Raw genomic sequence first — 13911 nt, forward strand, 5'->3', positions numbered from 1 at the left:
AAGCGACAGAGGAGGAGAAAGACCTGGATGTACTGGTTGATCACAGGATGACTATAAGCAGTCAATGTGATGCGGCCATGAAAAAAGCTAAGGCAGTCCTAGGATGCATCAGACGAGGTATTTCCAGTAGAGACCTATCTTTTATGGAAACATAATATTTATTTATTTTTGCTATTTGATTCTACATTCATGTCTTTTCAAAACTAAAGATTGGTTGGTAACTATGAGCCTTTTCCTTCCCATATTTTAATAGTGGCTTCCTGGAAAATAACTATTTTACACAATTGCTTATTCCATAGGTAATGAGAATGGTTTGTCAGGAAATGTTTCTTACTCTGCTAGATAAAAATAAAATTCCAACCACTTATTGGAAGTTATTTAGCAGCTAAGCTTCAGTACTGCCCACCATTTGAGGTGTCTACCTGCTGCTTTGTTTTCCCATGCCTTGATACAGGTGTCATCGTACGCCAGATTTCAAACTGCGCCTTGTGACAGTATTTGAGCTACTGTAGGAATTATGAAGCAAAGTGAGACACTTATTATGTATATTTGCATGTTGATATCCAGAATGCTTTTCCAACTAACAGTTATTTAAGATTTGAGAACAAATTGCACTGTTACGTTGGTGCGCTTTATTATAAGCAATAGCATAATTTTTAGCTGTATTTGGCAACTTTTTCGTACTGTTGCATGTAATAAATAAAATAAGCATAATGTTAAATTACACCTTAGAGATGAAGGTTGTTATTCAGGCTGTTCTTCCATTTCTCTCTCTCTCTCTCTCTCTCTCTCTCTCACACACACACACACACACACACTTATTTCGATGCAGAACCAAATCGCTGCAAAATACTATAATGGAGGAGGGGATCACTTCTTTCATTACACAAGAATCAAGGCCAATTCTCTCTGAAGAAATATATTGTTAGTTAGTAAAAGAGTGCTTAGAAAAGGTCCATTTGAAACTTATTTTGATTTAAAAAAACAGGAAAAAATTCGTGGTACTTTTCACAATTTTTTTTCTGTAACAAGCTGGTCAGCATATTTGATGAAAAATATTTTCAATCAGCTCTGAATTTATCAACTATGAAAGGAGTATGTTCACATACCTACAGTATTTGGTAAATCCTGACATAGGAAAATGCTGGAGAGAGTCACCAGGACCATCAGAACTGGAAATTTCATTGTAGGACTTCTTGAATACATGCACCTATGAAAGGAACATTTAATTGTTAGATCTGCTACTTTCACTCAATAGTCCCTAAATCACTGGATTTGCTGTGATAGGAAATCCCCACAACAGCTGGGGAATATGAGTGTGTATATACACAGTATATATGAATAAGCATACGCACAGACACTGCATACATAAACTAAAGACTTAAAATATGCATTGTAATTATTTTCAAAATATATGTCTAATAATTATCAATCATGTAAAGGGTCACAAATGACCCCAAACCACCTTCTATAACTAGATAGCTATGCACAAGTATTTGTTACAAAGATATTGGCTAGTTAGTTCTAACTACATTATGGATACAAGCAACAGTGGTGAACTATATGTGCAATTCAATCATCCTCTACTGAGTGACAAAGATAAATACTGAACCTTACAGTTTGCTGTGAAAGGCCATTCTAAGAATGGAGCTTTTTACTTTACTAGATGTATGCATGTGTGATTAATTCATGGTCTTATTTTTCACATAGATTGTTTTCTCTTTAATGTTTTAATTATAAGACTAGTACTTGGATGATATTATCTACACGGTATCATCCCATTAAAAAGATTTACTCCTTACAGTTTTCAATCTAAAGATCTATCCTACAGTCATCAATGTCAATGGAGTTTAGTCACTGACCTCACCTGAAGCAGGATGAGGCTCAAAATTATACATAGTGAAATATGTTTCTATTTGTTAATCTACAGCCCAGTCCTGCTGTCACTGAAATTAAGGTGTTTAGGACCAGGGCCCTTGTTAGCATCTTTGAAGATTTTCACAACACGCTGTCACTCTACACGCATTGGTCACTCTAATTACTTTCAGTAAATCAATAAAAAATATCTTCTTAAAGAGGAGAAAGAACCAACCTTTGTCTTCTGACATCTAGACTTTTGGGAAAGTTTCAAATCTGTAGTTAGATGCAAATTGCGCTACTCAGCTAATCCCTAACCATTTTTACTAGCCAGTCTGCTAGCCATGCGATTGTCAGTCCTGCAACAATTAATTTGAACTAACCATGCATTATCCTTTTCCTTTATTTCTTAAAAAAAGAAATCAAAAGACAGAGGAGCAAGGCACTTACACATATTATTCTAGTGAGTATCAAGGACAGCATACCAATATGCCTATATTATTAGGATACATCAGCAGCAATAATCATATGCATTTAAAGCCTAATATTGTAACCTTTACTCATGTGAGTAACATAATTTAAATCAGTGAAATTATTTGAGTATGGGCTGAAGGATCAGGTCCTACACCAAATCCTTCACAATATTTGTAATATACCATACATTTGGTAACTAGATATAAAAGCAAGAGACTCTATTCTTAGATTCAGATATTCCAAGGCCAGAGGGACCATTATGATTATCTAGTCTGTCCTCCTGTATAACACATAGAACTTCCCCAAAATAATCACTAGAGTAGATCTTTTAGAAAAACATCCAATCAATTGTCAGTGATTGAGAATCCACCACTACCCTGGGTAAATTATTCCAATGATTAATTACTCTCACCATTAAGAATGTATTTCTTATTTCCACTCTGAATTTGTGTAGTTTCAACTTCCAGCCATTGGATCATGTTACAGCTTTCTCTGCAAGACTGAAGTGCCCACGATTAAATATTTTTCCCTTGTAAATTCTAATAAGCTGTAATCAAGTCACCCTTAACTTTCTCTTTGTTATTTCATGTAAGAAAGTTAATTACAAAATTCAGTAATTTTAAAAAGTCATCTTTGTTAAAGTATATTTTTTCTTTAAAAAGTGGCATAGGTATTTAGTTCCTGATTATCATAGACAGACAATGTATTCTAACATTAGTATGCTGCAACATTTCAAAAGACATGTTTATACAAACTGCATTTCAAGTAGCTGCTGCTTTTTCCTGGAGATTCTGAATGCAATCTCATGTTACTAAAAAAACATAGGGAAGAAAACTAAGTGCTTCATAGCTAAGGTATAATGAAACTTGTTAGCAAGCACTTTGTTTTGTGTGTAAAAAAAAAAATAGTGCATAATATGCTTCTACATATCACAACTAGACAGCACAGGTACATGGATACAGTGGATAAAGTGCTTCAGTCTCATAAGAAGGTACAATTCCAAACGGAAGCAACAAGAAGAAAACTTACATTCTTTCTAGCAACAACTGTGAATGAAGAGCAATGTAGCTGCGAGATCACAAAGCTTTAGATAGACTCTGCTGGAACACAAAGAATATCAAGAGAAATTACGTGGAGAAGCTGAACAAAATAGAGCTAAAGATTCCTCACACTAAATACTTTCTTCAGTATCAGCCATTTCTTTCAGTAACCTCTTTGCTCCCACTATAATGGCTAGAGGCTCTGCTGCCTGATCATATAGTAGCTCTCACAAGCTTTTTAGGCCTCTGATAGGACAGTCACTCCCCAAATAGAGTTTCTTGGAAAATCTCACAAATGCTGAAGGGCGAGTGTCTGGATTCCCTCTCTTTGTCCCTCCACCTCCTGTCACCAGAACTTTCAAATCTGTGACAGCTTACTGAATACATGAACATTTGTTAGCGTGCAAGAAGTGTAGTATTTCTATGATTTGTTTTATCCAGCTTTGCCTGATCCCCTTAATCTCTAAGCTTCATTTGATCAGATTTTCTCTTAAGATTTCCATTTCTCCCTTATTTGCAGGGCTAGTGGTACATTAAAAAAAAAAAGGCTTTTCATATTATTTTTAAGTACTTCCACTTGTAGTCCTATACATAAAGGACATCGTCTGCATAGTGCTGAACACCTTGCAGGGCTGAGACTGCTACATCTACCTGTGAGTAATACTGATTGTTACTTATTGCTAAGATCATATTCTTCATGAGAGAAACAGATATTTGCATAAAAGCCCTTCATGAAATGATCTCAGACCAGTATAAATAAAAAGTATAATCCATTGCATCCACCATTTGGTCACCTGATAAAATATTATTAAATGAATCAACAATTGCATAATTTATGGAACAGTGTGCCACAAACTGGAGAAAGACTCCCACTGGTTTGGGTCAGGCCCAATATGTACAAATTTGTTCTCAAGGTTCTGATCATGGCAAACTCAAACACTGGGCTTAAAACAATGGTTAGGTTTGGGGGTTTTAAATATGTTTTAGTTTAATGTGTTTCAAAATGCGGTTTTGTTGTTAGTTTTAGTATAGCGTTTAAAATTGCTGCTCGTGGTATCTTGAAAGACTTGATGTAACTAAAATTCTTTGGTTGTTTATTCATTTCTATATATTATAGATAACCTCAATAATCTAGCATTACAATGCAGAGACCACTCAAAGAACTTTTAGTTACACGTTTAGTGAGAGGTTATAGATATCAATCATCAGACATATATGAAAGACATATACAGAACTACAATATGTATCCATACTGTATGATTCTCTTCTTTAGTTGAGATTCTCTTCGCTAATGTAGAACTTTGCTGTAGCAAAGTTCCTACTCATGCTGTGAGAGACACTACATAGCAACAGGGTGTTATATTTTACAAGGAGTTGACAGACCTAAGACACATATATCGCCAGTGAACAAAATGGATTCTGAAGCATCCCCTGTATACTGCAGCTGTTATGCTGCTTGAATCCCAGAGATAGTGCATAGGCTGTTTAAAAACTTCTTTCACAGAAGTAAGAGTTCTTCTTCGTGCTGTTTTTGTACCCACTCTAAGGAACGGGTCCTGCTCCAAAGTTTATTCACGTCAGTAGAAAGACTCCCATTGACTTTAGCAGGCATTGGAGCTAACTCATTGTGTTTAGTATAAGACCTAGTGAATTTGACAAACTTCTGATATTATTTTCACCTCTGTCTATAACAGTATATAAGGCTGTTCAGCTCACCAAAAAAAAAAAAAAAAAAAGCAGCTTCTCTTTTTATTCAAATTGCATCTGTGGCCTCTTTTGTTGCTGATTACCGTCTGATTAGGTAAGCACCAGAACATACTCCTTTGCAACGGGTTTATATTTGGAAACTGAAGGTAAGAGTACATATCTTCTTGGATATTGCAAAGATGTGATCATATGGTTTGTACATAATATCCTTAAGACACCAGTACAGAAATATTTCATGCAATTTTTCTAAGCATTTGGTTACATAAAACACACACTTTGATAAGAGACTGTCAAATATCTAAGGGGAAGTTTTGACCTCTCATTGAACTCTCTGGCCTAGATGGTCTGTTCTGCTTGAGATGTTTTCAGCACAGGTCTGATGGGAGTTGAGTCCAAAGGTGACTTTGCATTCCCCCAGTCCTGGGACCAACTGAAGTCCAAGTTCAGCCCCACCGCAATTTACCGTGGTCCTAAAGTGCACTCAGTTGCCTGTGGCCCTGTAATGCAGTTGCTCTTACTGCCGTAGGAGACTCTGGGAACAGGGAACTCTGTTGCCAGGGTCTTCGCCTCTCTTGCACCCCTTGTTGACCACTTTCTCAGCCCTGCAATGACCTGGCTCTCTGGCCAGGTCACCTCTTAAGTTCAGTCCCCTTTCAGAGTAACAAAGGACCAGCTGAAAGTCCAAAGTATGGTCAGTCAGGACTTGGTCAAGGGCAATACTGAAATTGGAGTCTGGGGACAGGTCATGAGTCAGAACTGGGGTCAGAGTCCATGGATAAATTGGGATTGTAGTCGGATTCAGGAAGCAGGCCAAAGAGTGAAGCCAGGTTGGAGTCAGTCCAAAGGTCAGGAGGCAGGTGCAGGGCTGGAGTGGAGTCAGGGTAGGGCATGGGAAAGGCAAGGCTCAGGGCAGTAACAGAAATAGGATCAAGAACAAGCTGGAAGGCTAGGGAGTCTGTAACACCAAGACAGCTGGAGGGTTCCTAGCCAAGTGGTGCTATTGCACAGATGAACTTACAGCTCTAGCAGGGTCAGTTTACCTCTGCTTGGGGGTCCTCTGACCAGGGCCCTGCCCAGCAATAGGCAGCCACAGTGTTACTGCTTGCTAAGTCACTGCAGGCTCTGTTTAAGTGATGAGTCAGTGCAGCTGAGTTGCTGCAGCCAGCTTGAGTGTCAGTGATGAGTTACTGCAGGTTCTGCTGGCACCTATTGAGAATGTGGGCACATCTAAAGGCCTCCTCCCCCACGGAGCTACTGAACCCAGATCCCAAGTAAATATTGAGGACAATAAATGATAAAACGCAGACAGGAGTGAAGGTCACAGGGTCAAAATCAGGGAACCAGAAGGGAACACCAAGCAGAAAACCCCAGACAGCACCCACTGCTCTTCAAAAGGCATCCAGGGAGCCAGTGGGGGTGGCCCAAAGGAAATCTGCCCAGATATGTGACTTAAGGGAGGAGTGGAAATAGGTCCTGTGGTCACAGAGAACCTCCCTGTCCAACATCCTTCTCCTGGTATGATGGATGGCCACTTTCGCCAATGCCAGGAGGAGACTGACGAGGTGACCTCGTGACTTCATGGGGCAATGGATGGCGTGTGCAAATATCAGGAGGTATTGGAGAAGTTCAGTCAGAACCTAAGGAGAAGGTTCTGTAGAAGCTGGAAAAGGGGCTGCACCTGGCACACTCAAGGTAGATGTGTACCAGGGTCTCCCTTTCACTGCAGAAGGCGCAAGTGTTGGGGAGGGGGCCGAACTGCACCAGGTACTCACCCATGCTCATGGCTCCATGAGGGAGCTGCCAACTAATATCTTCTGTGGGCCAGGGGGTCAGGATGAAATACAGACTGGCCCACCATGCCTCCTCACCTCTCACAGGTGGTAGGAGATCCCACCACTTGGTGCTGGGGTGGGACACGAGGGTGAGGAAATGAAGGGCATGGAGCACGAGTACATACAGTTGTTTCCTTCTCACAGTTCATAAATGGACCAGTTGCAGGTCGCACAGCCAGCTCGTGTGATTTGGAGGTGATGGCCAGTGGGGCTCACAGGGCAGGGCCCAATGGTGAGGTCTGGAGGGCCAAGGGTGAGGGATGGGTGGGAAGTACCCTCCTGCAAGACCAGCTTGAAGAAGGTCCATGAGGCAGACTGTTAGCCCGCCCTCGCCTCCTGGAGTATGTGCTGGAGGACACGAGGGGTGGAGAACCCCACGCACTGCTGAGCACCAAGGGGTCCACCCAGGCCCACCAGTCATAGTCCAAGAGATCTCTGATACTGGTGGTATCTGCCAGGACCAACCTCCCAGACGCTGAGGGGGGACTCTGCCACCTGCCCACCACCAAGTTGTGTAGCAGGGGCTTCATAAGGAGATCTCCCACCTTGGTGGCTGCCATGGACTGGTCACCAAGACCAGCTTCCAGGCCTGGAGGAGGTCCTGATAGAAGACCAGCAGCTTGGAAAGGTCTTGCAGAAGACTCCTCGGATGGAGGTAGAGCTGCCGGTCGTAACAGAGCCATCGGAGGTGTAGGAGAAAGGCGTATGCCAGTGCACTCCACGCCAGACGATCTGTACCATAAAGGACCTCTGCAGGGCCTGGAGGCAGAAGACATGGACCTGACTGTGGAGGCAGAACAGGCCCTGTCCCCCCTCCTCTGGGCGGGGAGGGGGAGTTATGGCAGCTGAGTGGGCAGCATGGTCTGGCTATGGGCTTGCCTAACATCTGCCCACCCTGTCAATCCAGCTGATTTAGAGTGCAAGCTTCTCCCCATTGGCCCTGGAGTGAGTCCTGACTTCTTTTTGGCCCTTCCCCTTTCTTCTGGTATTGGGAGAGTGTGACAGGATCCCAGGGTGCAAACTGGACTGTGGGAAAGCGGAGACCTCCAAAACCAACCAGCCTGGGGTATCCCTCACACTGTGATGCTAATGTCAAGCTACAAGTCTCTGACAGGCACTGTACTTACACAGCCAACCACAGGCAGCGACACACCCAACTATGTTACATGAATGGTCTCCCAGCCACATATGAATCATCAATAGGGAGGCTCCAGCCTATTGCCCCCAGCTGCAGCCCTACATCCATCTTACACTACATCCATCTTATGTCAGAAGCCTGACATAAAGACAGGCATAAAGGGCAGAGTTACCTTAAGAAAATAAAAAATAAATACGCTTTCCAAATCCTAAATTTAGTCTAAGCAAGAGTTGAATTTAACAGCTTTTTTCACCCTGACAGATGGTACAAGCAAGTTACAGTTCCTCAATACACGGATGGGGACTACCTTCCAGCCTGGGACCAAACTTCCCCAGTCATAGGCTGTGGTGAGGTGGCTGCTCCACACAGGGAGAAGAAGGGGTTAAAAGCAGCACCAGGGAGACTGTGCAGAACCCATAAATCAGGAAAGGGTTTATTGATCCCACCAACAGGGGAAAGGCTCGCTGGAGCAGCCAATCAGGGCCATATATAAAGGGCTGCTCAGCAAAGCAGAAGGGAGTCTCTCTCTGGAAGAGAAGGGTGGAGGACTGAGGGAGAGAGAGGGGAAGGGAGGGAGAGAGACACAAACACGAACACGCAGCAGGTAGGAGGAGGGCAGTAGATGCATTGACCTCACTGATCTCATTTACTTAGCTATACCCTTTTCTCCCTGGCCTAATCTAACATCCTTATGGTCAGGCTCATAGGTGCCAAATCTGTGGATGATCTGGGGCTGGAGCACCCACGAAAAAAAAAATCAGCTCCTCCCATTCCTGCCCCCACCAGTGCCTTCTGCCCACTGCCGAACAGCTGATCAGCGGTAGGCAAGAGGCACGGGGGAGGGAGGGGGAGGAGCAGGTGCAGGAAGAGATGGAGCGAGGGCGGAACACGCTCAGGGAGGGGGGCAGGACCTCGGGGCAGAGTGGGGGTGAAGCATCCCCAGGGAAAGCAGAAAGTTGGTGCCTTTGGTCAGGCTTACATTTGGGCCTGTTATTTCCCCATAGATGAGCAGTTATTTCACTGAGGTTTGGTTAATGAATTCTCCCCAGTTCTCACCTCAGTCTCCATAGAAATGTCTAGCTAAGGTATTTTGCTAACTGCCAAGGATCTAACTTTGTAGACACATAGCTATATTAAAGCCTCCAGCTGAACAGAGCTTCTCCCCAGCTCCTCTAACTAGAGCAGCATTCCTCTCCTCCAAAGAGACGACAACTAGCAGGAGAAATTTAGGGGCAGGATCCAAGAATCCATGCTCATATTACTAATGCTACCTAAATTGTTGTATTCAGAGAATCTCGGTGGGAGATAGAATAGATGGACAGACTTCCTGCCAGCCATTACAATTTCCCTGCTGTCTCCTTTGATTGGGATATGGTGACCTTAAAACCACATTGCTGGTCCCCTGATGTAACATGCAGGATTGCCTTCTTTCTGGAACTATGCAGAAGGGGAGCTGTGACTTGCCAGCTGACATACCACTCCTCTTGGTAATTGCAGAGGTACAAAAGCCATTTTTCCCACATTTGCTTTGTACCAGTTCTGCACTGAATCAGTTGGGAGGTATGCAGCAGAAGTGGTGAGTCGGTGTCCAGATCCAGTTGGTTGCTGAGATGGGCCAAACAACCAAGTTCAGATCTACAGCCAAACTTTTCCAAAGATCAAAGGGGTTTAGATGTCTAGTTTGAACTCTAGTTATCTATCTAGATGGCGCTTATCAACATAATATCAGCGCACTCTATAATCATTGGTGGATTTAATCCTCACACCGTCCCTGTGAGAGAGTGGGATACTATTCCCTTTTTATAAATGGATTACGAATACAGACTAACACGGCTGCTACTCTGAAACCTGTCATGAGGCAAAAGGGAAGATCAACTAACTTGTCCAAGGACCCCACAGGAATTCTGTGGCTGAATCAGGAATAGAACTCCTGACTCCCATTCCAGTGCCACACCCACTTTCCTATTTTATGCACATTACACATGAATAATATGTGAAAAAGGGACACTATATATCTGGAAGGTATAACCCTAACTCGCACCTTGTTTTCATCAGTTCAAGAAATCCATCTCCATGCTTGCTGCTATAATGACTTCCAGAAAGATCAAAGAATGATAAAATCAAACTATAAAAAGATTTTGGCATTTTTCGCTTTCATCCATTGTTAAAATATTTTAGGGTACGACACACCTACCAGCAATTTCTGTCAACTTCCAGCAAGATTTAAATTCTACACACTTTCTTCCTGGGAGAGCAGATTCCTTAGCATGAAGCCCCTAATAGGGTTGCTGCCGCGACAGCTGTTCACTCTTCCCCTGCATTACATGAATCAAGCATCCTCTGTGACCATGTAATCAATTAGCACAGAATAGAATATTTCAGAGCTCTGTGGCTCCTTGTCATGAGTGACATCTGTCACTTTAGACCTCAATTTACCACTGTCCTAAACACACCTGGTGTCACGTTGCTTTTATTATTGGATATTATCTACAGCAAAAAACACAATCGTGAAACTTGATAGAACAGATAATTATTATGCTACAGAAATTAAGCCCACATAATTTTGAGGCTCCTAATTTATGTTTTCATTTTGAGTGCCTGCCCTGCATTGTATGACCTTGGCAGTTTGACAGGTGCAGTATGATTTTAATTAATCTCTTGAATTTTAACATTCAAAGTTAAAATAAACTCTGTTCCCAGAATTATTATATCTGCCAATAGACTGGAGAGTGTTCCCTTGTTCCTCAAGCCACTTGTCTGAATAAGAGATAAAAAGAAATTAAAATATAGAGACAATCTGAAAACTTTGCTCAAGTAAAGGGTCACTAATCTACCTTTCTAGCAGCAATAGGTACAAAAGGAATAACTTTACTGAAACAAGTATCTCAGATGGGACTCCTTGCAGAAGGTTAAAAACAAAGATCAAAGTACCATTGGTACCATTTGGATGGGCAGTCAAGTAGCAGTTAGAAGTAATCTCCTTCCCTCTGAAATTTGCCAGTTCCCCACAACCAATCTTTCCTTTCATTCACATAAAATTCACATCTGTTTCATGTCACCTTTCCTTTCAGATAGCTGCACTGCGCCTCACCCCCATCTCAATAGCTGGTGCCACTTCCGTTTTTTCCTCCCTGCACACTACCGCATCACTCCTGTTCCTTTGTTAACTGCTTACCCTTCCTTCTTCAATGGCTTTCCCAGTCTTCCACTCTGTCTAAAGATCGTAGCCTCTCCTACTGTCCGCCGCATCAGGGGCAGATGCCTTGCAAAGAACCAGAGCCAACTTTTCTCTATGCTCCCCTTCTTCAAAGCAATCACTTCTGGAAGGGGAGTGATATGGGCCAGGAAACCTTCCGCATGAATTCATCCTCTCTGTTTCCCCCCCCCCCCCCTTCCTCTCTCTCCAGCATAGGTGAACCAAAGAGACTGAGATGGGTGGCTCCTGGAGCCTTACTTTGGAACTTCCTCCTGCTATACAGCAGCTCCCAGCTGCATTGCCCTTAGCTACATGCCCTCCAACATCACAATGGCAGCAGCAGTAGGCATTATGCCCTTGCAGAATGGCCACATGTCCCTAGATAAAGCTGTTGACTTCAGTGAATCACACCAAGTTTGAATTTCATCTGAACAGATAGAATTGTCCAGGTGTTTTTAGTAGGCCCTATCATATTCATGTATCTCAAGACATTAACAACAATAGCATGGCATGATCAAAGAAAGATGACAGTCATTTTTAGTCCTTAGGTCTTTCTGTATCGTGGAATATATCTTTTCTACATACTTACAGAAGGACTTACACACACATTGGTCTGATATTTGTCTGCTAAGCAAAGAGTATATTTGTCCATGGTATGAATGTTCCAAATCTACTGAATCCATTCACCCGTAGCAGGCAGAACTTCTTCCTGTTTGTTATCTTGTTCATTGTTCCAAAATACAATCTTAAAATAGTGCAATGAAAGGAAAAGGATCTGCTCAGATCTCAAAATTATTCAAGGTGTTTTCCAATGTTGTCCCACTAGAGGGCACCAAAGCATTTTACAAAGAACTTCCTTATTCAGTTACAGTTGCTTCATCTCTCAACAAATGCTAAAAGCTTGAAAGAGTTAAATCCTTTTTTGTTTGGTTTATGTGATTGTTTGGTCTTTTTTTGACATTAGAAGTACCCTTTTTAGGTAATAAATAAGTAATATTTTCTGCATAAATAATTTTGTGGAATTCCCATTTTTCATAATTGATGACCATCAATATATGAGTTGTGGGGAGGGTGGTAAAGTGCTACCCAGCAGCAGCCAATTAGCATCCTTGCTGAGGAAAACTTGCTTTTAATTGAGCAGTGGTACATATCCAATAGTGTCTCTCCACCACAGCAGTATTGGCTCACAGATCAACTTACATCAATCATATGCTATGAGGATATGTTATCTCAGCTTTTGTTTAATAGAAAAGGGAGTTTGAACAACATTAATAAGACATTTTGAAGTCTGTGTCCTAGAATAGAAGCCATGTATAAAGCACATTATTATGACATTATGCTGTTTGTACAAGACTCTTTTGTATCATTCTAAAATAATATGAATTACTTTAATATTATGTCTCATGAAAAGTACAGCTAAGGGTCATCCACACACAAATGAAATAAGTAGTGTGAGGGGTGGAATACAAGATCATTATTGCTGAAATCATAAAAAATTTCTAACAGAGGACTGTGTGTGTGTTGACTTTTTATCAAAATGTTTTGGGCTGTTCTCCTGGAAATGAGCTTTCCTACAGATTTCTTTGGGGACACTAAAGCAGCAGACAGAACAAAAGAGGCACAACATGGTTTAAAGTCAGGGAAGGAGCAAAGAAAGGCTGCATTCTGCCCCAGCATCTGTTCATTCTTTATACTGAGATGGTAATACCTACAACAGTGGAATTCAAATTGGCCGAGAAGGGCAACGGATGCCATAATCATTGGGTTGAGGAGGATACTGCCTTTACAACTGAGTTTTATAAGGCACATCAAGACCTCCTAATGAGAAGATCTCGAGCAAGCTTAGATTTTGAACTCTGTGAATGAGAAAGATAAAAAAACTTAAATTAGAAAATTTGGGTGTCGCTGATACGCAGAGTTTCATCAACAAATAGTTCAAAGGGATAAATGCTAAGGAAGTGATAATAGGATTATACCAAATTTGACTGGGTCATACAGTACAGTGGAGAACACAGGACAGAGCAACCCATCAATCATACAATTGGTACTATAAGGAAGAAGCCTCATTTACAAGTCCTAGTAATACCACACAGTAGCTTCCATACATATAACTCTACCAATCAGCCCAGAAGTGAAAGATTTTTATTATACCTTTCAGAGTAGCAGCCGTGTTAGTCTGTGTTCACAAAAAGAAAAGGATGCATCCGACGAAGGGAGCTGTAGCTCACGAAAGCTTATGCTCAAATAAATTGGTTAGTCTCTAAGGTGCCACCAGCACTCCTTTTCTTTTTATTATACCTTGTACAAAGATATTGGCAGCTGCTAGAATCAGCAGAAGCTGGAATACAGATAGGAAAGTATAGAAAGGGATTGGAAAATGGACCTGTAGTGCAGAGAGGAGAGAAGCTAACCCACACAAGTGAGGTATGCCACAGTATGGTGGGATTCTCCTGTTGCTCCACGTTGCATGGAACTGCAGTTTAACTGTTGCTGACTCACTGAGACAAGGTGGGTGAGGTAATGTCTATTATTGGACCACCTCATCTTCTGTTGGTGAGACGGACAAGCTTTTGAGCAACACAGAGCTCTTCTTCAGGTCTGAGAAAGGTCTTGGGACCAACATGGCTACGATGACACTGCTGACTCACTGAGGCTCTCAAAGCTCAT

General features: G+C 42.0%; 1 pseudogene across 1 annotated transcript in view; it reads right to left on the reverse strand.

Moving 5' to 3' along the window:
• Positions 1–7593, reverse strand: part of LOC311518845 — a 55682-nt pseudogene extending 48089 nt beyond the window's left edge. Inside the window, exons 1-2 of the transcript XR_014714673.1 lie at positions 7325–7593; positions 1110–1210 (exon numbers count right to left, since the gene is read on the reverse strand). The product of XR_014714673.1 is annotated as an uncharacterized misc_RNA (transcript). The remainder of the gene's footprint in view (positions 1–1109; positions 1211–7324) is intronic.
• Positions 7594–13911: the final 6318 nt, after the last annotated feature.

Source organism: Lepidochelys olivacea (assembly GCF_965140295.1).
Source record: "Lepidochelys olivacea isolate rLepOli2 genome assembly, chromosome: 3".
Classification (NCBI taxonomy): Eukaryota; Metazoa; Chordata; order Testudines; family Cheloniidae; genus Lepidochelys; species Lepidochelys olivacea.